The sequence below is a fragment of the Triticum aestivum genome, chromosome 7D, assembly GCF_018294505.1.
Source record: "Triticum aestivum cultivar Chinese Spring chromosome 7D, IWGSC CS RefSeq v2.1, whole genome shotgun sequence".
Taxonomy (NCBI): domain Eukaryota; kingdom Viridiplantae; phylum Streptophyta; class Magnoliopsida; order Poales; family Poaceae; genus Triticum; species Triticum aestivum.
The window spans coordinates 348,338,200-348,360,180 of record NC_057814.1 but is presented as its reverse complement, the minus strand read 5'-3'; positions in this window follow the sequence as shown (position 1 = coordinate 348,360,180).

Sequence of the window (21,981 nt, the reverse complement as noted above, 5' to 3'; positions counted from 1 at the left end):
AATGCCAAAAAAATAAAATAAAATAAGTTTCCCATGTGATATGTGGTCTAGTTGTTGGGAAAATTTACAAATATGAATTTCGACTTTATTTGCAAAATCTCTCTGGAATTTGTGGGCATAACTTTTGCATACGAACTCGGATTAAAAAGTTTTTTATATGAAAAATCATCTACTCAAAAAGTTACATCCGATTTGAACTGGGGGAACATTGTTCAACATCTTCAAAATCCCCAAAAACCTAACAGAACGAAAGATACGGGGCTTTTAAGATCTAGAGGGGGGAATGAAAAAAAATTCAAACTTACTAGTGGCGCACCATTTGCTAGGTGTGCCACAAGTAACAGGAAAAAAAATTGCTTTCAAAAAAACTTTTTTTTTTGGATTTTTTTTTTCAAAATATGATATGTAATATGACGGGGAAGTTTGAAATATTTTTTCAAAATTTCATCACACTCATGAACATGAAAAAGTCCTAGACATCAACAAGGTTAAATAGGATTGATATGATAGATATATCAACAAGTGCCTGTGAAGTGAGCTGGTGCTGGGGTTGGATAGAACTGCGAAGTTAAGCATGCTCGGGCTGGAGTAGTGTGAGGATGGGTGACCTTCCGGGAAGTTTGACCACGGAGTGCGATTTGACTTGAGATTAAGCATATTTGCTTGAGATTAAGCCATAGTGACCCGAGATAAAGAAAAAAACGAAAAAAATTCTAATGGCGTGATGCTAGTGGCGCACCTGTAGTGCGCCATTAGTATCCAAAACAGGTGCGCCACTAGCAGGCCTTTTCTGAGTAGTGGCAATATAAGCAACAAGTATCTCCCATATGTTTGATAATAAACAGGTGAATAGGTACTACCTCATCTACTTCCCAAACCCACAATTTAATCAGATCCTAACCATGCAATTGTTTGAGGATTGATCTAATGCAATAAAACTGGGTAGTAAAGAGGTATGATCAAAGTGTTACTTGCCTTGCTGATGATACGTGAAACCTAGAGACTCGTAGTAGCACGCTTCGCACTCCGGGTACTCTATCGCAAACAAACAAGCATACAATAAGCAATCAAGCAAGATGCACAAGTAAAACTCAAATAAGAAGATCTAACCAGAAAGTTCAACTTAAGAACTCCGGTTTGCAAAAAGAATAGAATCAAACGAAGCAACGAAACTCGAACTGCGAAAGAAACAAGCTTCGATTACTAATCAGGACTAAATTCAAATTTTACAGTAGCAAAAACTTGTTTAAGTTGATTAAATAGAAAGAGGGCTTCGAGACAAAACTCTAGGCGCTTGAATCACCTGATTCCGATAAACGAGCCAAAAGATAAACTAAAACGAAAATCGGATCTGAAATCGCGATCGAAAATAATCGCCAAAAATCCGAGGAAAAAGAAAAACTGACGAACAGGCTAACGAATGAACGTTCGCTGTCTGCGGCTAAACGGTGAAAACCATTCGTTAAAACGAACGTACGAACGGGCGTTCGCTAAATAACTAAACCGAAAAAACCGATCTAATAATAATAAAACGCATCTAGGGTTTTACCGAAAAAAAACGAACTGACAAAGAAAACCGGCGGCGGCGACGAAGTCCGGCGACTCGGGCGAACTCCGGCGACGGCGGCGGGGTGGCGGGGCGGTGGCGGGACGGCAAGGCGGCGCGGCGGCTACGGCGGGCTGCGGCGGCGGGGGGGGCTAGGGTTTCAGCGGGGCGAGCGACTTGGGCCTCGGCGTGGTCACGGGCTCGGCTTATAAAGCCGCCCGGGCGCAGTGTCCAGGTCGAACACGGCCCGGTAAGTCGGTTGACTTCTTTTTTTGAAATAATTCCGCGCAGAAAAACGAATAAAAGAAATACTAAACGGACTCCAAAAATCCTGAAATAAATTTTCGCCGTCCTCCAAAAATCTACCGGACAAGGTTAACATTTATTTGGGACTCTAATGCAAGTTTTAAAAACGCATATATTTCCTAATTCTAATAAAATAGCGATAAAATTCCGAATAAAATTCTTATTTGATTTTAATACTAAATCTCCAATATTTCTTTATTTTGAGGAAGTCATTTTATCCTCTCTCATTTATTTTTCTAAAATAAATATTCGAAGAGAAAATAATTAAAATCAAGCTATCCTCTTTTCAAAATTTGAGAAAACTCAAATATGAAAATAACGAAATCCCCAACTCTCTCCGTATGTCCTTGAGTTGCGTAGAATTTCTAGGATCAAGCCAAAAATGCAATAAAATATGATATGCAATGATGATCTAATGCATAACATTCCAAATTGAAAATTTGGGATGTTACAAACCTACTCCCCTTAAGATGAATCTCGCCCATGAGATTCGGGTTGGCTAGAAAATAGGTGAGGGTGATCCTTCCGTAGGTCTTCCTCTCGTTCCCAGGTGGCTTCATCTTCGGTATGGTGGCTCCACTGAACCTTGCAAAACTTGACAACTTTGCTGCGTGTAACTCGGCTGGCAAACTCGAGAATCTTGACTGGCTTCTCCTCATAGGTCAAATCGGTATCCAACTGAATCGCTTCCAGTGGCACTGTATCTCTCAGAGGGATATCATCCATCTTTGCGTGGCACTTCTTCAACTGAGAAACGTGGAACACATCGTGAACTCCTGACAATTCTTCGGGCAATTCCAACTTGTAAGCAACTTCTCCCATACGTTCCAAAACTTTGTATGGTCCCACAAAACGTGGTGCTAACTTTCCCTTAACTCCAAAGCGCTTCACTCCTCGGAGTGGTGATACACGAAGATACACTCTGCCTCCAACTTCATAAACCGTGTCCTTGCGTTTAGAATCCGCATAGCTCTTCTGCCTGGACTGGGCTACCTTGAGTCTATCGCGAATCAGCTTAACCTTCTCTTCAGACTCTTTAATCAATTCTGGTCCAAACAACTGTCGGTCTCCAACTTCGTCCCACAGCAACGGTGTCCTGCACCTCCTTCCGTACAATGCTTCGAAAGGGGCCATCTTCAAACTAGCTTGATAGTTGTTGTTGTAAGAGAACTTTGCGTAAGGCAAATTGTCATCCCAACTAGATCCATAATCTAGCGCACAAGCTCTCAACATGTCCTCCAAAATCTGATTGACTCTCTCAGTCTGTCCATTTGTCTGCGGGTGAAAAGTTGTACTGAACTCTAGCCTGGTTCCCAAAGTTTCATGCAACTGATTCCAAAACTTTGAGGTAAACTGGGTTCCTCTATCTGATACAATGGTCCTCGGAACTCCATGCAGACATACAATCCTGGTCATGTATATCTTTGCCAACTTAGCACTGGTGTAAGTGGTCTTTACTGGGATGAAATGAGCTACTTTCGTCAAACGATCGACTACAACCCATATCGAGTCATAGCCTGAACGAGTCCTGGGCAATCCCGTGATAAAATCCATGCCTAGCTTGTCCCACTTCCATTCGGGTATCGGCAATGGTTGTAGCAATCCTGCTGGCTTCTAATGCTCTGCCTTCACTCTCTGACATACATCACAAACTACTACATACTCCGCAATATCCTTCTTCATTCTGGTCCACCAGAAACTATCCTTCAAATCCAGGTACATTTTAGTATTTCCTGGGTGAATCGAATATGGCGAATCATGGGCCTCCTGCAAAATCAGCTTCCTGATCTCTTGATCATTTGGCACATAAACGCGGTCCTCAAACCATAAGGTATCGTGCTCATCCTCACGAAATCCTTTAGCCTTTCCTTTGCTCATCCTTTCCTTTATCTCGCCAATCTCCTTGTCCGTCTTCTGAGCTTCTCTGATCTTATCCATCAAAGTAGACTGAACCTCCAATGCTGCTACATAGCCTCTCGGAACTATCTCCAAACATAGCTCGTGAAGATCCTCTGCTAACTCCTTGGGTAACTCTCCGGTCATGAGTGTATTGACATGACTCTTGCGGCTCAACGCATCGTCTACTACGTTAGCCTTTCCGGGATGATAATGCAACTTCATATCATAATCCTTAATGAGTTCCAACCATCTCCACTACCTGAGATTCAACTCCTTCTGCGTGAAGATATACTTCAAACTCTTGTGATCTGCGTATACCTCACAATGGTTTCCGATGAGAAAATGTCTCCAAGTCTTCAACGCATGCACTACGGCTACTAACTCCAAATCATGCGTAGCATAATTTAACTTATGGGGTTTATGCTGTTGTGAGGCATATGAAACAACTCTTCCCTCCTGCATAAGTACGGCTCCAAGTCCTCGACGAGAAGCAAAGCAAAACACTTCATAATCCTTGCGTTGATCCGGCAGAATCAACACTGGTGATGTAACCAAGTGTTTCTTCAACTCCTGAAAACTGGCCTCACATTCCTCAGTCCATTTGAACTTGGTGTCCTTCTTTAACAACTCCGTCATAGGCTTTGCAATCTTCGAGAAATTCTCTATGAACCTCCGGTAGTATCCTGTGAGTCCAAGAAAACTCCGGATCTCTCCAACTGACATGGGTGCCTCCCAATTTGTCACAGTGACAACTTTGGTGGGGTCTACCGCTATTCCTTCTCCGGATATAACATGTCCACAGAATCCAACTTCCTTCAACCAAAACTCACACTTGCTGAACTTGGCGTATAGCTGATGTTCTCTGAACTTCCCAAGTACTAAACGCAAATGCTCTTTATGCTCCTCTTCATTCTTCGAGTAGACCAGAATATCATCAATGAACACCACAACGAACTTATCCAAAAACTCCATAAACACCTTGTTCATCATGTTCATAAAGTAGGCAGGTGCGTTAGTCAGGCCAAATGACATAACGGTATACTCATATAGCCCGTACCTCGTGGTAAAAGCTGTCTTAGGTATATCCTGATCTCGAATCTTTAGCTGGTGGTACCCTGATTGCAGATCGATCTTGGAAAACACCTTAGCTCCTTGCAGTTGATCAAACAAATCATTGATCATCGGCAGTGGGTACTTGTTCTTGGTTGTCACTTCATTCAATCCTCGATAATCAACAACCATCCTCAATGATCCATCCTTCTTCTCCACTAGAAGCACTGGTGATCCCCAAGGTGATGAACTTGGGCGAATATAACCTTTATCCAGTAACTCCTTAACCTGCTTCTTAATTTCCTCCAAATCCTTTGCGGGCATTCTGTACGGTCTCTTAGATATTGGCCCTGTGCCTGGCAAAAGCTCAATCAAAAACTCAATGTCTCTATCCGGTGCCATGCCTGGCAAATCTTCTGGAAATACATCCGGGAAATCCTTCACCACTGGTACTTCCTCCTGTACAACTCCTGATAAGGAATTTACTTGAGTCCTATTCGGCACATGCCGGGATACATACTTGATCCTTCTTCCTTCTGGGGTGGTGAGCAAAATCGACTTACTGGCGCAATCGATGTTTCCTCCATACATCGATAGCCAATCCATACCCAGAATCACATCCAAACTTTGCGACTCCAAAATTATCAAATCTAATGGGAAAACATGCCTACCTATGGTCAATGGCATCTGAAAATATCCTTGGCTTGCCATATACTATGCTCCTGGTGAGCTCACTAACATAGGTGTACTAAGAATTTTGGTGGGCAGTTTATACTTATCCACAAATCCCCTTGATATGTATGAATGCGATGCACTAGTATCAAAAAGAACGACTGCAGTAAATGACTTAACCAAAAACTTACCTATTACTGCATCTGGCTGGGCTTCAACCTCCTCCACATTAACGTGGTTCACTTGTCCCATGTTGAAAGGGTTGGGCTTCTTCCCAGAACTTCCATTGCCATTTCCATTCTTAGCTTCAGGACATTCATTGGCGTAATGTCCAGTCTTCTGGCACTTGTAGCAAGTAACGTGGCTTAGATCTTTCTTGGTGGGTGTTGCTGGGTTGGAACGGTTCTGGCCGTTGCTTCCTCCATTACCATTCCCGTTCTTGGAGCCACTATGGTTGTGCGAACTTCCTCCAGTGTGATTGTGACCTCTATAGTTATGCCGAAAGGGTCCTCTCGAGTTCGGGGTGAAACGGGGTCTCTGCTGAGCTCCAGAATTATACTTCCCTTGTCCATACTTCCTCTTGCGGTTGTCAATCTGTTGCTGCTTCGCTTCAATCATGAGAGCTCTATCTACCAACTCCTGGTAGTTATTGAAATTTGCCACCATCAACTGCATGCTCAACTCATCATTCAGTCCTTCCAGAAACTTCTCCTGCTTAGTTGCATCTGTAGCGACGTCGTCTGGGGCATAACGTGCTAGCTTACTAAAATCATCCACATACTGGCCAATCCTCCTTGGCATAAGTTGCGGAACTTGCGCTTCTTCATGGCCATAGCTCCTGTTGATACATGGGCAGTGCGAAAGGCCTGCTGGAACTCGTCCCATGTAACAGTGTCGATGGGGTAAGTGGCTGTGAAATTCTCCCACCATGATGCTGCGGGTCCATCAAGCTGATGTGCGGCAAAACAAACTCTCTCCGCATCTGTGCATCCTGCAGTGGTCAACTCCCTTTCAATCTTGCGGAGCCAATCATCCGCAACTATCGGCTCGGTGCTACTGGAGAACACCGGCGGATTCAGCCTTAGAAAACGGGCTAAGTGATCAATAGGTGGTGGTGGTGGTGGGTTGTTGTTGTTGTTCCCCTGATTATGATTCTGGACTAGTATCTGCATCAATGCATTCTGCTGCTGGATCAACTGAGTGAGCTCCGGTGGGAAAGCAAATCCATTGTCGCGTCTCGGAGGCATCTGCTAGGTTTAGAAAAGATGAGAAAATAGAGTAGAATGAGGTCTAGGGGAAAAACACTACCCATATGCACATGAGACAAACACAATCATATCACTCAATCAATCAAGCAAGGGCATACAATCGGTCTACAACTATCGTTACAAAAGTGCTCGGACTATACTATATACATGGTGGAATACTACTACTGATATGGTGGTCGACTAGAAAAATTGATCGGTCGAAGACTCCATGATATCCGCTCTAGCTTCATCAACAAAGTCATCATAGCTATCGTCGGGGTCCGGGTCAGTGTCGTCGATGATGATGTAGTTCTCCGGGCAAGTGGAATCGTCGTCTTCTCCTCCTGGCGCGGGATCTCCCATGAATACTCCGATCTTCTTTATCCGGTCATAATTCTTCTCCAATAGTGTGGCGATTTCCTCCTCATATCCATCGCGTGTGAACTTGAGTTCTTCCTCTAGCTCCGTGATCCTTGTCATCACCTTCTTCAAATCTGTCATGCCTGCGCACATCTGGTTCTCCTGTCGTCGAATGTGCTGGTTTAACTCCTGGATGAAAGCTGCAATGGATCTATCCTTCCTGGTGCTGATCATCTCCCATTGCTCATCTCGGTGCCCACAAATCTGGTAGATAGTATCCTTGAGATCCTTGTGGTAAACTTCTCCAATGCGTCCCATGGTGATGTGGGCTGCCATAGTCTTCCTGGACTCCAGTTTGGTGCATCAAAGGAAAACTCTATGGGCTCAGTGACTGGCGTAAATGTCCTTCCTGGAACTTGAACTTGAATCATCCAGCGCTCCTCTTCTGGTAAAGTGGCGTTGTAAGTCCCGGTGAAGCTTGGTATTCCGATGTTCAGGTACCTAGTGACTTCCTTCAAGTGTCATCCAAAAGGTGTCTCTTCATCCGGTTGTGCAAACTTGGTCCTTGCGTCCGCCATCCTAAAGAGTAGAAAATGGAGAGGAGTCAGAAATGAGAAGAGACTAGTAATCTAGGGCTTTAGCTTAGTGGTCGTGTCCTACAGTTAGTGTGTGCTCTGATATCATCTTGTAGCGACCAGACCTCAAACAGTCTGATCTCTGTGCATCAGTGTCATCCCTGGATCGGTAATGCTGACACACACAGTACTTAAGGATTTATAACAGAGTAGCAATCACACACTTATTACATCGAATGTCTCAAAAGAGAACTTATTACAATAAATATGGCTTAAGGCCATCTAATACGATAAGAGCGGAAGGCTTGGAAGATAAAGTGAGTCCATCAACTCCAACGACATCACTGAGTGAAAGACAACGACCTATGGCTCCTTACTCGTCGTCTGAAAAGTTTGCAACATGATACGTTGCAGCCCGGAACGGGTTAGCACATGGAATATGCTGGCAATGTAACACAAGAGAATAATGAACAGAATAATGCTATCACTACATGCATATATGGCCGGTGGAGGCTGTATGGTTAATATGTTTTGCGAAAAGCCAATTTTTCCCTACAACAAAGGAATAAATTTTATTTAACTATCATGGTGGTTGTTAAACATTGAGAAGGTTCACCCAACTCAATCCCAATTAAGCTTCATCATTAAACCCAATCAAATTATATTAAGAGTGATGAGATCCACATGATAATCCAAGAACCAGATACTCAAGATGTCCACAACCGGGGACACGGCTAACGATGATTAGTTTGTACACTCTGCAGAGGTTTGCGCACTTTTCCCCACAAGACTCAATCTCCTCCGTTGGAATTCTCGCACTACATAATGTTTGAGAAACGGATGACCGAGACACAGTCTTTCCGAAGAGGTCCCCTTAACCGATAGATAGGCCTGTACACCTACAATCCCCTACATCTACTAGCCCATCATGGAAAGGATTCCCACAACTTACTCAACTATGCCAGAGCCCATAATGGCTTGTGGCTGCACACGGAAGTTTCTAGCATGAATAATCTTATGATCCCTTTTAGCCTGGGTGGCAGTCCATAGGAGAATCACACGGTACCCCGGGATTTCCAAAAATACAGGCAACACTAGGTTCCCCAGGTGCCTCAATCCACCCAGATGTGTATTAAAGTTCCCACCTTAAGTTAACCACTAATTAACAATACTCACATCTAACATGAAAACACTCAAACCCAAACCACGTCTACGAGCATAGCATAGCAATATAAGCAACATAGAAGTATCTCCCATAGGTTTGATAATAAGTAGGTGAATAGGTACTACCTCATCTACTTCCCAAACCCACAATTTAATCTGATCCTAACCATGCAATTGTTTGAGGATTGATCTAATGCAATAAAACTGGGTAGTAAAGAGGTATGATCAAAGTGTTACTTGCGTTGCTGATGATCCGTGAAACCTAGAGACTTGTAGTAGCACGCTTCGCACTCTGCGTACTCTATCGCAAACAAACAAGCATACAATAAGCAATCAAGCAAGATGCACGGGTAAAACTCAAATAAGAAGATCTAACCAGAAAGTTCAACTTAAGAACTCCAGTTTGCAAAAAGAATCTCCAATACTAAATCTCCAATATTTCTTTATTTTGAGGAAGTCATTTTATCCTCTCTCTTTTATTTTTATAAAATAAATATTCGAAGAGAAAATAATTAAAAAATCAAACGATCCTCTTTTCAAAATTTGAGAAAACTCAAATATGAAAATAACGAAATCCCCAACTCTCCCCGTGGGTCCTTGAGTTGCGTAGAATTTCTAGGATCAAGCAAAAAATGCAATAAAATATGATATGCAATGATGATCTAATGCATAACATTGCAAATTGAAAATTTGGGATGTTACACTCGATCTATCTCTATAGATCTTAATGCCTAAAATTTACATTGCCTCACCAAGGTCCTTCATCGAAAACTTGCCATTCAATGACTCCTTGACCGAGTTCAGCATCGAAACATCATTTCCGATCAGTAGTATGTCATCCACATACAAGATCAAAAACACTACTAAGCTCCCACTTAACTTCTTGTATAAACAAGAGTCCTCTTCGCTTTTGATGAAGCCGAAACCAGCGACGACCTCATCAAAACGAATGTTCCAGCTCCGAGATGCTTGCCTCAACCCATAAATGGATCTCTTGAGCTTGCATACCTTACTAGTGCTAGTCGGATCAAAAAAACCCTCGGGCTGTATCATATACACGTCCTCGGTTAAATTTCCGTGAAGGAAAGCCATCTTGACATCCATCTTCCATATCTCGTAATCGAAATATGCAGCTATAGCTAGTACGGTCCTCACCGACTTCAGCATCGCTACCGGCGAGTAAGTCTCGTCGTAGTCAATTCCTTGAACTTGTCCATAGCCCTTAGCGACAAGCCGAGCTTTGTGGATCTGAACATTTCCATCCACATCGGTTTTCTTCTTAAAGACCCATTTGCAACCAATGGTTGTTACGCTAGGTGGCGGATCAACCAAGTCCCAGACTTGATTCTCATCCATGGACTTTAACTCGGATCTCATGGCCTCCAGCGATGCCTCGGAATCTGGGCTCACCATTGCTTCCGCAGACGTGGCCGGCTCGTCGCTTTCTAGAGACAATACATCACGCACTCTGCGCTATCTCTCCGACCTCCATGGTTCCGGTGCCGCTTCCACTACGGGTTCCCTGACTGACTCAGGTATGATCTCATCACCAGCCGAGCCGTCCCCGAGTGGTCCTCGAATTTCTTCGAGTTGGACTATCCTCCCACTGGCCTCCCGACTGAGAAATTCTTTCTCAAGGAAAACCCCGTTCTGAGCAACAAACACTTTGTTCTCTTCCCGGTTGTAGAAGCTATATCCCAATGTTTCCCTCGGATATCCCACGAATATGCATTTATCCGACTTAGGTGTAAGCTTGTCTGACATAAGTCGCTTGACAAATGCTTCACAACCCCAAATCTTTAGAAAAGACAAACTGGGACTCTTCCCGGTCCACATCTCATGTGGTGTCTTGTCTACGGATTTTGATGGTACCCTGTTAAGTGTGAAAGCTGCAATTTCTAGAGCGTATCCCCAAAATGACATGGGTAAATCCGATTTGCCATCATAGACCGGACCATGTCCAACAAGGTCCTATTCCTCCGTTCTGGCACGCCCTTTCTCTGTGGAGTACCCGGAGGTGTGAGCTGAGGTACTATACCTTGGCTTTTGAGATGATCATCAAACTCCTGGCTCATGTACTCACCTCCACGATCTGATCGTAGAAGCTTTATAGTCTTGCCGAGTTGATTCTCAACCTCGTTCTGAAACTCTTTGAACTTTTTGAAAGTTGCCGACTTGTGCCTCATCAAATAGATATATCCATATCTACTCAAGTCGTCGGTAAAAGTCATGAAGTACTGATAGCCACCTCTGGTGGTTGTGCTCATTGGACCACACACATCACGATGTATAAGTTCCAATAGCTCGGACGCCCTCTCGCAACTCTTTGCGAAAGGAGACTTAGTCATCTTGCCTAGCAAGCATGATTCACTTGTCTCGAACGACCCAAAGTCGGACGAAGTTAGGAGCCCATCATCATGGAGCTTCTCCATGCGTTTCAGACTATGTGTCCAAGCCAGCAATGCCAGAAGTATGTCCGATTTATCTCATTAGGCTTATGCCTCTTGACATTCACGTTATAGACCAGTTCCTGTTCCAGATTCAATATGAATAGCCCATCTACAATGGGTGCATAGCCGTGGAACATACCACTCAAATAAAATGAACAACCATTGTCCTTTAAATTGAACTCATAACCCTGACTCATCAAACATGAGGCAGAAATAATGTTCCGACTAAGTGCAGATATGTAATAACAATTATTCAATTCCAAAATAAATCCAGAAGGAAGTTGGAGCTGCATCGTGCCGACCTCCAACACAGAAACTCTTGCTTTGTTGCCGACCCTGATGTCAATCTCCCCTTGTGCCACACGCCTAGTTCTTAGCAGCCCCTGCATCGAGTTGCAAATATGAACAACCGATCCGGTATCAAATACCCAAGAGCTACTAGGTATATCAGCAAGGTAAATGTCTATAACATATGCAACAAGTGTACCTTTGCCTGAAGCAGCATCCCGGCCTTCTTGCCATGCTCTGCAAGCCACTTGCTACAGTTCCTCTTCCAGTGACCGGTCTCCTTGCAATGATAGCAAATGGTCTTCGAGTCCGGTCCTGACTTCGGCACAGCGGCGGAGGTTACCGTCTCCGTGCCCTTTGCCTTAGCCTTCTTCTTGGACCAACTCTTCTTGAACTTGATGCGTGCCTTTCTTAATATCCTGCTCTACCACTTTGAGCATCCCATGCAATTCAGTGAGCTTCTTATCCATGCCGTGCATATGATAGTTTGAGATGAACGTCCCATAGCTAGGTGGAAGAGAACCCAGAACTGCATCTGTAGCCAGCTCATCCAAGAGCGGGAAGCCCAACCTATCCAAAGCTTGCACATATCCGATCGTCTTGATCACATGCGGGCTCAGTGGATCACCTTCCTTCAGCTTACAATCCATCAAGGATCGCCAGACCTGGAACCTTTCTGTCCTAGCCTGTGTATGAAACATGCTCTTGAGACTCTCGATCATATCGTAAGCCTCAACATTTTTGAAATGCTATTGCAAATCGGGCTCCATACAAGCCAGCATCAGACAACTGATCTCCATTGATTCATCAACGAGTTTCTGGTAGGCATTCTTAGTTGTGGCACTAGCATTATCGGCAGGTTCTTCTGGAAGTGGATCCTCTAGAACATGTTCCTTTTTATCATGCTTGAGAACAATTCTCAAATTTATCCTTCTGGAAGGTGGTAAAGTTTGTTCCATTCAGTTTATCCTTTTCCATAATTGATTTCAATGCAAAGTTGGGTTGAGCAGGTGGTGCCATTGATCTACAACAGAAAATATGCAATCACTAAGAAATGTGTTTATGTAGAGTAATTCTAGCCTTAAACGATAATACTCCCACTGAAGTTGGCATCCCTCCGCAAACTCTCAGTGATTCAGGATTCAACTAGCACATGCGACTAGTGAGCTTTAGCATCACTGCTAGAAAACATGCCTATCCAGTAAGCAACTCCTTGCTAATCGTATATCTATATGACTCCTGTCGGTAGGGAAGGTATCTCATACCCCGGCTCCCAACCTTCATTGCCACAAGGCCCAAAACCGTTTTGATAGCCTTGTCAAGTTAACCTGATGCAGTGCATGTCCGTGTCCGATACGAACCCTTCAGTTCAAGGGCACCCAGCATCACCTCAATTTTATGAGCCCACTACTAGACGTACTTGACGTGCGAAGGTGCAACATCGGGGATGGCAATTCCCTTGATATTCATGAGGGATCTTTCTACCATTCTAATATGCATAGAAACAACAAGCATAACAATAAAAAATAAACATATATTGTGAAATAGTATGGCTCCTTCATGGATGTTTTTCAAGGTCGGCTCCGACTTTGATGACCATCTAGGAACTCCATCTTGTTTGTCATGCCGGGACGCCAAGCCACCAACCTGATCTCTATTATCCAACTACTACAACTAGTAATGAATTTTACATAGAGAATCACAAGTGGACACGCAGGTCGTTATACATTATAATGACAACACTTTGGCTCCTGCCGGCTGACAAACATGACACGCAGGCCATGTATAAATTACACACATGCATCACATACACATGAGCCATACTATTCACATCAAACCTGCAAAACAAAGTTATGCATAGAATCGCATTCTACCAGTTTGTGTGTCGGGTACGAAATACAAGGCGCTACGCACACGGCGATCCTGCAAAACAAACATGACACGTAGCGCCCGACGTTTTCGGAAATCACAGATCACATCTGCACTCCGGTCACACCGATTTTTTGATCTGACCGATCTCATCGACCATCGCGAATCCGATTCGGATTATGGTTCACTGTTAACCCCGATGGCGGATAACCGACCAGTAGGGGTAGATCGTGTCACGACCACATCGATTCCGATTGATAGAAAACATAGCCACATCGATCCCCATGTGCAGTTGATCTCACCAACTGTGCACACAGCCGATCTCATAGACGACAACAGATCTCATCTGCCGCCTCCACATATCTAATATGCATACGATCTGAATCCAAATCCTATAGCAGAGGATCTGATACCACTGTTGGGTTGTATGGTAGGGTGCATCGACTGCAAAATAAAATTTCCTACGCGCAGAACAGCCAAGAACATGCTACGGGAGATGGATCACAGTTCGTTACCACTAGATGCGCAGTGCCGTGCAGCGGAAGAAGAGTTGGGGCAGCACGTACGCGTGGATCGTCTCCTCCTCGTGCGATCTCCCTCGAACAGTCGGTCGTCCGATCCCACATACAAGTTCGCCGGAGCGGCACTGGTGCACCGCCTCTAACGGTATCCGCGCGTGCAGGAGGAACACCGTGCGGCGGACAGCTAGGTCCGATCACATAGTCGGCGGCAAGTGGAGGTGTCTAACACGGTCGGCGGCAAGTGGAGGTGTCTATTCGCAACACATGCAAACCCTAGTGACAACGCCGAAGCGATCAACCGCATGAGTGTGCCGCACCTCCACTTTATATAGGCGTCTGTCGCGGGGTCAACACTTGGTCCTCTCACGGACCCTAAAGCCCATAAGTCTACTCGGCCACAATCCGAATACAGCTCAGATCACATCCGACCAGTGTCCTCGGATCCGACCTCGTAGGTTCCTTCCCTTAAGCGCGCGACCCCTTAGGTTCAAGTTGGCTTGGTCGCAGTTCGGATCACCTCCGAACTGCACAGTTGGTAGCGACCTCTAGCAAGGCATGCCGAACACCAAGCAGACTATGAAGCTAGTTAGCGAACCTGTACATCACACTTCCATTCCTTTTGCCACACGATATATGTTGTCGGGCTCAAGGCGAGCCTGTCATCGTTGTGCTAGCCCGACCTCTTTCTCGTTCCAGTGATGCCGACCACAAACCGGATTATCTCATAATCCTTGTCGCATGGCCATGCTTATCCTGGTCGGATCACACGAGGGGCCTGGAGTATATCTCTCCTGATCAGAGGGGAAAATCCCATCTTGCTCGACCATGTCTCGCAGCATGGGTCTGGACAAGCCTGAAACCTACCTTTGTAACTACCCAGTCACGGAGTAGTGTTTGGTCAGTCCAAAGCAGGTCTGTCACTGTCTCGAGTACATACGCCAGCTCAGGTCTTAGGACATAGAACATATGTTGTACTAGAGACTCACAGATGACATATCGCTGCGTCGCATAGCTGGGTCTGTCCAACTCGGATCCGACTACGTCGAATCCGGCCAGACCTTTGCAAGTCCATATTATCCGGTTAGCATCCAATGCTCCATGGCTAGTGAGACCAAGCCATCGACCGTGTCATATGCTAGTCTAGTCGGCTGCGCGTCCACACAGCCCTTTCGACTAGGGACCTTTTAGGACAATCATCATACAATGCATAGTCCCAGAAACAAGTCACGTACTTGCTGATACACATCATTGATAATGTCCAAGGACTATCTTTATTCATAAACACATAGGAAATATCATCATACATGATTGCCTCTAGGGCATATCTCCAACATTTGCCTCTTTCCCTAACACACATGAGCGGGTACACGGTGGAGCTCATTTCTGGATCAAGAGGCAACTCACATGATAATTTGACGCGTGTAGTAGTTGTTCACTTAATGGAGGGTGGGGAACCATGCATGAAGGAATCGAAGTTCGACCATGACGCGCTGGCGTGTTTTTTATTTATTTTTTCTTTAATGACACGTACGCAATTTGTTTCTTCAATGGCACGTGAATCATGCACATACTCAATGATGGAGCATGGGATGAGATGGCCCTCTTTGGAGACGACTACACTAATACTTTGATGTACGTTTTTAAAAAACTACTACTTTGATATGTCCTATCAACTCGCAGAACGATGAGAAGCTTGCTTACTACGCCCTCTACGTAGCCCACACTATTGTACTACAGTAGTAGTACTAGCAGTTGGATTATGGGAGTAGCGAAAGGATGGGGGTACCTGATATTTCCTCGTCCGGACCGATCCCAAGCTGGCTTCTCACCTTCCTAGCCAACCAAAAACGCATCTCCCCTCCCACGTGCGTTTCCTGCCTGGTGCCAGCTGAGCCCTCTGCTCAACATAGATGGCAAGTCAGGGCGACGCGACCTCTCACTGCGTGCACCATTGAAGCGGTGCACCGTTCGAGGGCACCGCCTGTTGCACGCCTGACATTAGACTGCTCATAGTGGAGAGTAACTTGGAGCCAGTCTAATAAGTCCTAGTCAACGGGCTATAAGACTTGCGATGTCACTAAATGTACTGGACAAGAGAGAGAGGGAGAGAGAGAGAGAAAGAGAGAGAGACAAAGAGAAGAGGATCCCGCACGCACTCGTCACCTCCTGCACACGCGCGGGTACACCCACGGTGGAGCACATTTGCACACGAAGCAGCAGCTAACGTCATAATTTGACACATCTAGTTGTCCAATTAATGTAGGGTCTGCGACCACATGTGAGTCATACAAAGTGCGACTTGAATGTGGTGGCACTGTTATTGATCGAGTTTTATCTACATCTCTTCTCTTCTCTATCTACCTACTACTAGTACGTGGGTACGTGCATAGAACGTGCAAGTCAGATTTCTTAATAAAATCATGTGATACCTTGGGATACATGGGAGGTAGTACTTGACACGCTCCAAGAGAAGGATAGAGATGGGGCACACTATAGCTAGCTGCGTTGGCCTGTCGAACACTGGAACACCACCTAAAATTTTACTAACAGAGGAAAAAAGGTACTATAGAGACTGGATAACGAACCGATCTCTTGGTTGAAAAGGGAAATGAAGTGGGGTTGGGGCGGGCCTCACCGGGCTCTTGGTCCAAAAAGGAAAGTAAGTGGGGGAGTGTTGGGTTGACAATGCAACTGAGAATGAGCACGTCTAGATTTCATGTGGTCACATAAGAAAAGGTCACTGGCAAGAACAAAAATGGCACAAATCCAGTCATTAATTAATACATAACAGATGCCTTAATTACTCACCATTTCTGATTCTTTTGGGTAGTGGGGCTATTATTGACTTGGAAGTGTTGTTTACTCACACGACCGACCTGACAGGCTCTACCCTAGCCACCGTTGTATCATATGGTTTCGCATCGTTCCAGATCACAGCGGCGTCAGGCAAGTCTTCTCTATCCCTCCTTCTGGCATGCACCGCGAGAAGGAACAGTAGTCCTTCGGAACCCCGCCTTTCGAGATCCTTGTGACACCCTGGTTTTTGCCCTTTTTCTTTTTCTGAGTTTTATTGCTCTTTGAATTGAATTTGAGTTTTTGAATCAACTCATTTGGACTTCATCACTTGGGCATTCCATTGATTTTCACCCAAGTGGCTCATATCACCTCTAAACCCATCTCTTGCCCTCTTATATACCCAAATATGACAATGGGAATATTTTTCTTAACAGAAAATATTCATTTTCTCTCTGAAATAACACTTCAGTCACTTCTGCTCCAAAGCAACCCTCATTTTTCTTGCCCACAAAAATCTGAGAAAAATCCTAAATATTCTTTGGACCTTGGCACACCTCCTTGTACAAAAATATTTCATTGTTATTTGGAATATTTTTGATACAGAAAAGCTTTTCTATTCTGGTCAGAAAATGCATGTTGTGAAGGAAGTGCATTTTTCCTTGATCCAATGAAGCTGAATTTTAAGGATTCATTACCCTCCTAAGTAACTTCTAGCCACCAAAAATAAGCTCTTAACTCTCTCTAGATTTTTCTCTATTAAGCTCCAAAGTTTCTGTCCAGAAAACTTGCCAAGTAGCTACAGACTCACCCAGTCGGCCTGGCATTAACTTGGATGCTGGGATCGACCTAGCCTTGCAAAGAAAATACCCCAGATATGAATTTAATGCTCAGCGCATCATGTAGCCAGATTTCACACGGTGACCACATGAGGACAATGCCAGTGGCATGTGTTCGACGCGCTCGACGTCGCGCTAGTGGCTCTGTTTCGCTCATGCCCGCGTCGGAGCTCGGCTCAGCCTGCCGCACCGCGCCACCACCCTCGTCTCATCGCCCTTGACCCCTCCCTGCCGCTCGCCGACGCCGGTGTTCGCCGCAGCGTGCATGGGCACGATGAGGCCAAGTGCATAATGCGACCGTGCCCCTATGCTCGTCTCCACCGGCGTCATGTGCTCATCCGCGTCCTCCCATAGTGGCCGCGTGAGCTATGGAGTCTTCCCCTCTCCCATTGACGCTCCTCGTTTCCTCCAGAGACTCTAGGGAGCTCGCCGGAGCCCGCGACCCTGCCTCGGCTCCCCTATATATAGTGCCCCTCCCTCGCCCCTCCAAGCACCTCATCACACTCCTCTGCATCCACAACTCCTCCTAGATATCCGCGGCCTGGCAGGGTAGGCCTCTAGCCACCATTCCCCTCCCGAGTTCGGCGGCGATCCCCTCCGTCGGCCATCCACCTCCCGACTGCCTCTCGAGCTCCACCGACTGCTCAGGCGTGTTCCTGGTGGTCCACTGGTCCTAGCTGGCGCCTCTGGAGCCCATAGAACAGCCTCACGTCACCGGCGTCTTCCTCTCCGACGAGCCCCGCCCGCTGCAGCCGCTGGAGACGACCACGCCGACCTTGTCCGACCACCTCTCGCTACGTTTCGGGTACGTGCAGGTGCGTGGTAACCTTGCGCGTCAAGCCCTCCCTTCCACGGCGGCTGCGGAGCCCTCCTCGCCAGAGAACCACCGGTGACGAGCCGCCTCCTCCTCTGTTTCTCTCCCTCTCCCTCTAAACCTGACCACGGGGGCCCACTATCAGCCACTCAGCCGCGTCCCGTAGCGGTATGAGTGGAGACGACCCGCTGGTTTACACCTTCGACATCACCACCTCTCTGATTTTCTGGAAAATCGAATTTAAATTCAGAAAATTGACTATACTTTGACCAGCTATAACTCCTATTCTATAAGTCCAAATGATAGGATTCTTTTTGCATTGGCTTTGTGTTGAAATTCTCTATGAGCATGCAAAAGATGAGATTTTTGCTTGCTGCAATTATTTTCTGGTGAATTAAATAGTGTTATGTGACATTTTATTTTTTCTATTTTAAATATTTTCAGAAGGAACTTGTTGCCTTGAAGATAACCAAGGGGAGTGTGACCCTCCTTTGCACTAAGGCAAGCCATCACAAACATTTGCAAGGATGAAATTTCAATAACTGTGATTTTCACTTGAATATGATTATTTTAAATGCATATAGGAACTCCATATAAATTCATTTGATGCTAGTTGGAAATTATTGCTATGCTTGTTCTGTTTTCAGTAGCATGATATTTGAATGATCAAGTTTATGCAGTAGAGTAAAGTGAAGTTATGATTGATCTAGTCCGTATCGATATTATGTTGAAAATGGTGCATAGTTTGTTCATTGCATTTTCATGGCATACTATGACTCGGTGAAATTATTTGAAAGTTGAAACCTGATAATAAACCAACTTGAACATGTCATTGATCGAGTCATGGTGCCACCGAATCGAGCTTCCTAGTGCAACCAAATTTTCCATTATGGGGAGGCCCTTTCTTGATCTATTCTTATGCCTCTCGCCGGTGCCTCCAACTAGTGAAGGTTATGCGCTAGCGCTACTCTAGCTCGGTAGGCAGGTATAACCTTGTGTGCCCGTAGTTATTTTGGTACCATGTCCCCATTTGGGACAATTATTTTGCCGCGACGGTGGCCGTTGGATGTCCGGAGTGGCATTGGGGCCACCCATAACTTAGCCCAATGGGGAGTTGGTCGGAGTGGCCGGGAGAGTGTCATGGCAGTAGATTGGTTCTGTCGGAACGCCGTTGGTCCACCCGAATGGGAGTCCGAGGCCATGGGTTCCGTGGTGTGGGTACAATGTGCTAACCTCTGCAGGGTGTATTTAATCTTTCTATAGCCGCGTCCTCGGTTATGGGCACAAGTTCGTAGTAGGTCACACCGTGGATCAATAAAAATATTAAACTTACACACTAAATTAATACTTGTGGCACTGTTTATGTTGGTGAAGTTGTTCAGACCATCAAGATGGTTTCATTTGTGATCCGGAGGTGATCACCTTGGTATGATGAGTTTCCTGGTTACGAAGTAACCGAGCTGGTAAGAGGGTCTGAAAGGCCCTGCTATGAGCACGATCACTTCATGAGTAGCATGTAAAATCTTGAATTAAACTTTCTTAAATATCATTGTTGTTGTTCGCCATTGTTGCTTTGTTTGTGTGAGCTTGCAAGTACATTCAATGTACTGACCTGGCGTGTCATGCCAGTTTCACGAGAAATCATACCGGAGTTAGAGTTGCATATCGCATCGCAGTCTAGACCGTGTCCACATCAGTGTCCCTATGAGATGGAGTCCTTCTACGTCGTTGCTCCGCTGCCGCGTAGTCTTATCATGATGTCGAGGCCCCTGCTCATGTCTACTTAATAATGTACATATGTTCAGTAGCATCGAGTGTGACGCTTGGCCTCGCGACTTGATGTAATATAAAACCCTATGTTCCGCTAGTATCAATAAAGCGGTTGTATTTCTGTACCAATTTGCTGTGTGTTGCCAGAAGACCTGATCTCTGGGCTGGCAATGCAAGGAAAACCTGTCGCTCTGAGCCAGGGTGCCACAATGATTGGCATCAGAGCCGCGCTGACTGTAGGGCACGCTAGACAGCTAACGTGTTAGTTCAAACGGTAGATAGTAGCTCTGAGTGCCGGTAGTGCTTGTGTCGTGGAATTGTCACGGCAGATGTCCTTGGGCTAGGACTTAGTCGTGGAGCCATCGCAACTAGGAAGCTTGAAGGGGTTATGCGGGACAAGGAACACGAGGGGTTATACTGGTTCGGCCCCTTACGGTGAAGGTAAAAGCCTACGTCCAGCTCGAGGTGTTATTGATTAGGGTTACGATCGCCAGGGAACTAAACACTTATCCCGGCTCTCGGAGAGATTGTTGTCGTCCCCAAACCGCTGCCGGGTCGTCCCTTTATATAGGGAGGCTGAGGCCCAGCAGCCCTTAGAGTCCCGGCCGGCTCATAAGAGTGTCCGGCTGGGGCTCTAAAACAACACTTGCCTTACACTACAAGTCTACTATAACAATGATTGTAACTACGGGCTTTAAGCCATATACGGGTCTCAGCCCATCCCTGGCCCATTATCCTGAAACTTAGCTCCGGGCTTCTGGTAATGATCCTTGGAGTAACCCGGCCCTCCTGGCGGGTGACCCCCAGGTCTATATCCTCAACATTAGGCCCCAGATTGACTTGAGCCGGCTCGTGTCAATCTTCAGCTCCGCAGTCAGAAAAAATCTCCGGCTTATCATTCATGTGAAGGTCATAACCCGGAGTGACGTCATCCTCTGGACTCCGGGTAATCCGCCGTGACGTCATCCTACACTAAATCCGTTTTTTACTCCGCCAGATCCGCAACGGATCTTTGCTTTTACTGACCTTCCGAGAATCGAGGCGCCGTGAGGGGGGAGATAACCACGCCGTGGCCTCCTCAAATCCCGCGCCCGCTTATGACTCGGCCTTATAAATAGGCCGGCCCGGCACTCTCTTCTTCACATTCTCCTTCTTCTTCCTCGCACTGCCGTTCCTCTGCCCGAGCTTCTGCCGCCGCCACCGTCGCACCCCTGGTCTTCCTCAACCCGGCCGCTGCATCAACCTGACTCGGACCAGATAACGTCGGCGACCTCCGCTCTTCTCCAGCTCCGGTGAGTCCCCTCTGCCTTACTAGCATAGATCTAGGACAGAGTTCATCTGTGTTCTTCATGTTCATCACTGTTACCGCAAGTTTCGGTAACCCCTGTAGCCACTGCCCCCGTTGATCCTTAGGCTTGTGTAGAACCAGCGCGGTAGATATCTGAGGTTCATTTCTTCTGCAAGAACACCTCTTTTTACTGCATAAGGACTGGGTTCCATCTCAAGAACCTCCCCTGCTTCTGTTTTTTAGGTCTAGAAAACTTTCTCTGCTCCGACTACTTTGATCCAAAAAAGTTACTGTAATATGTGAAATCTGTTTACCACACTTAGTAAAAACTGCAGTCCTTGAATCTTGGCGGCTTATATTTCCGACTTAGAGAAAACACGCGCCGTAGAACTTTCCGGTTTAAAGAGAATCATGCTCTGTAGTATCTTCCGACTTAACCGCAGTAAGCCGTAGACGACCAACTTATCCTGAAAGCCCCGACGGCTTAGATAACCCACCGTATCAAGACACACCATTAGTCCCCTTCATAA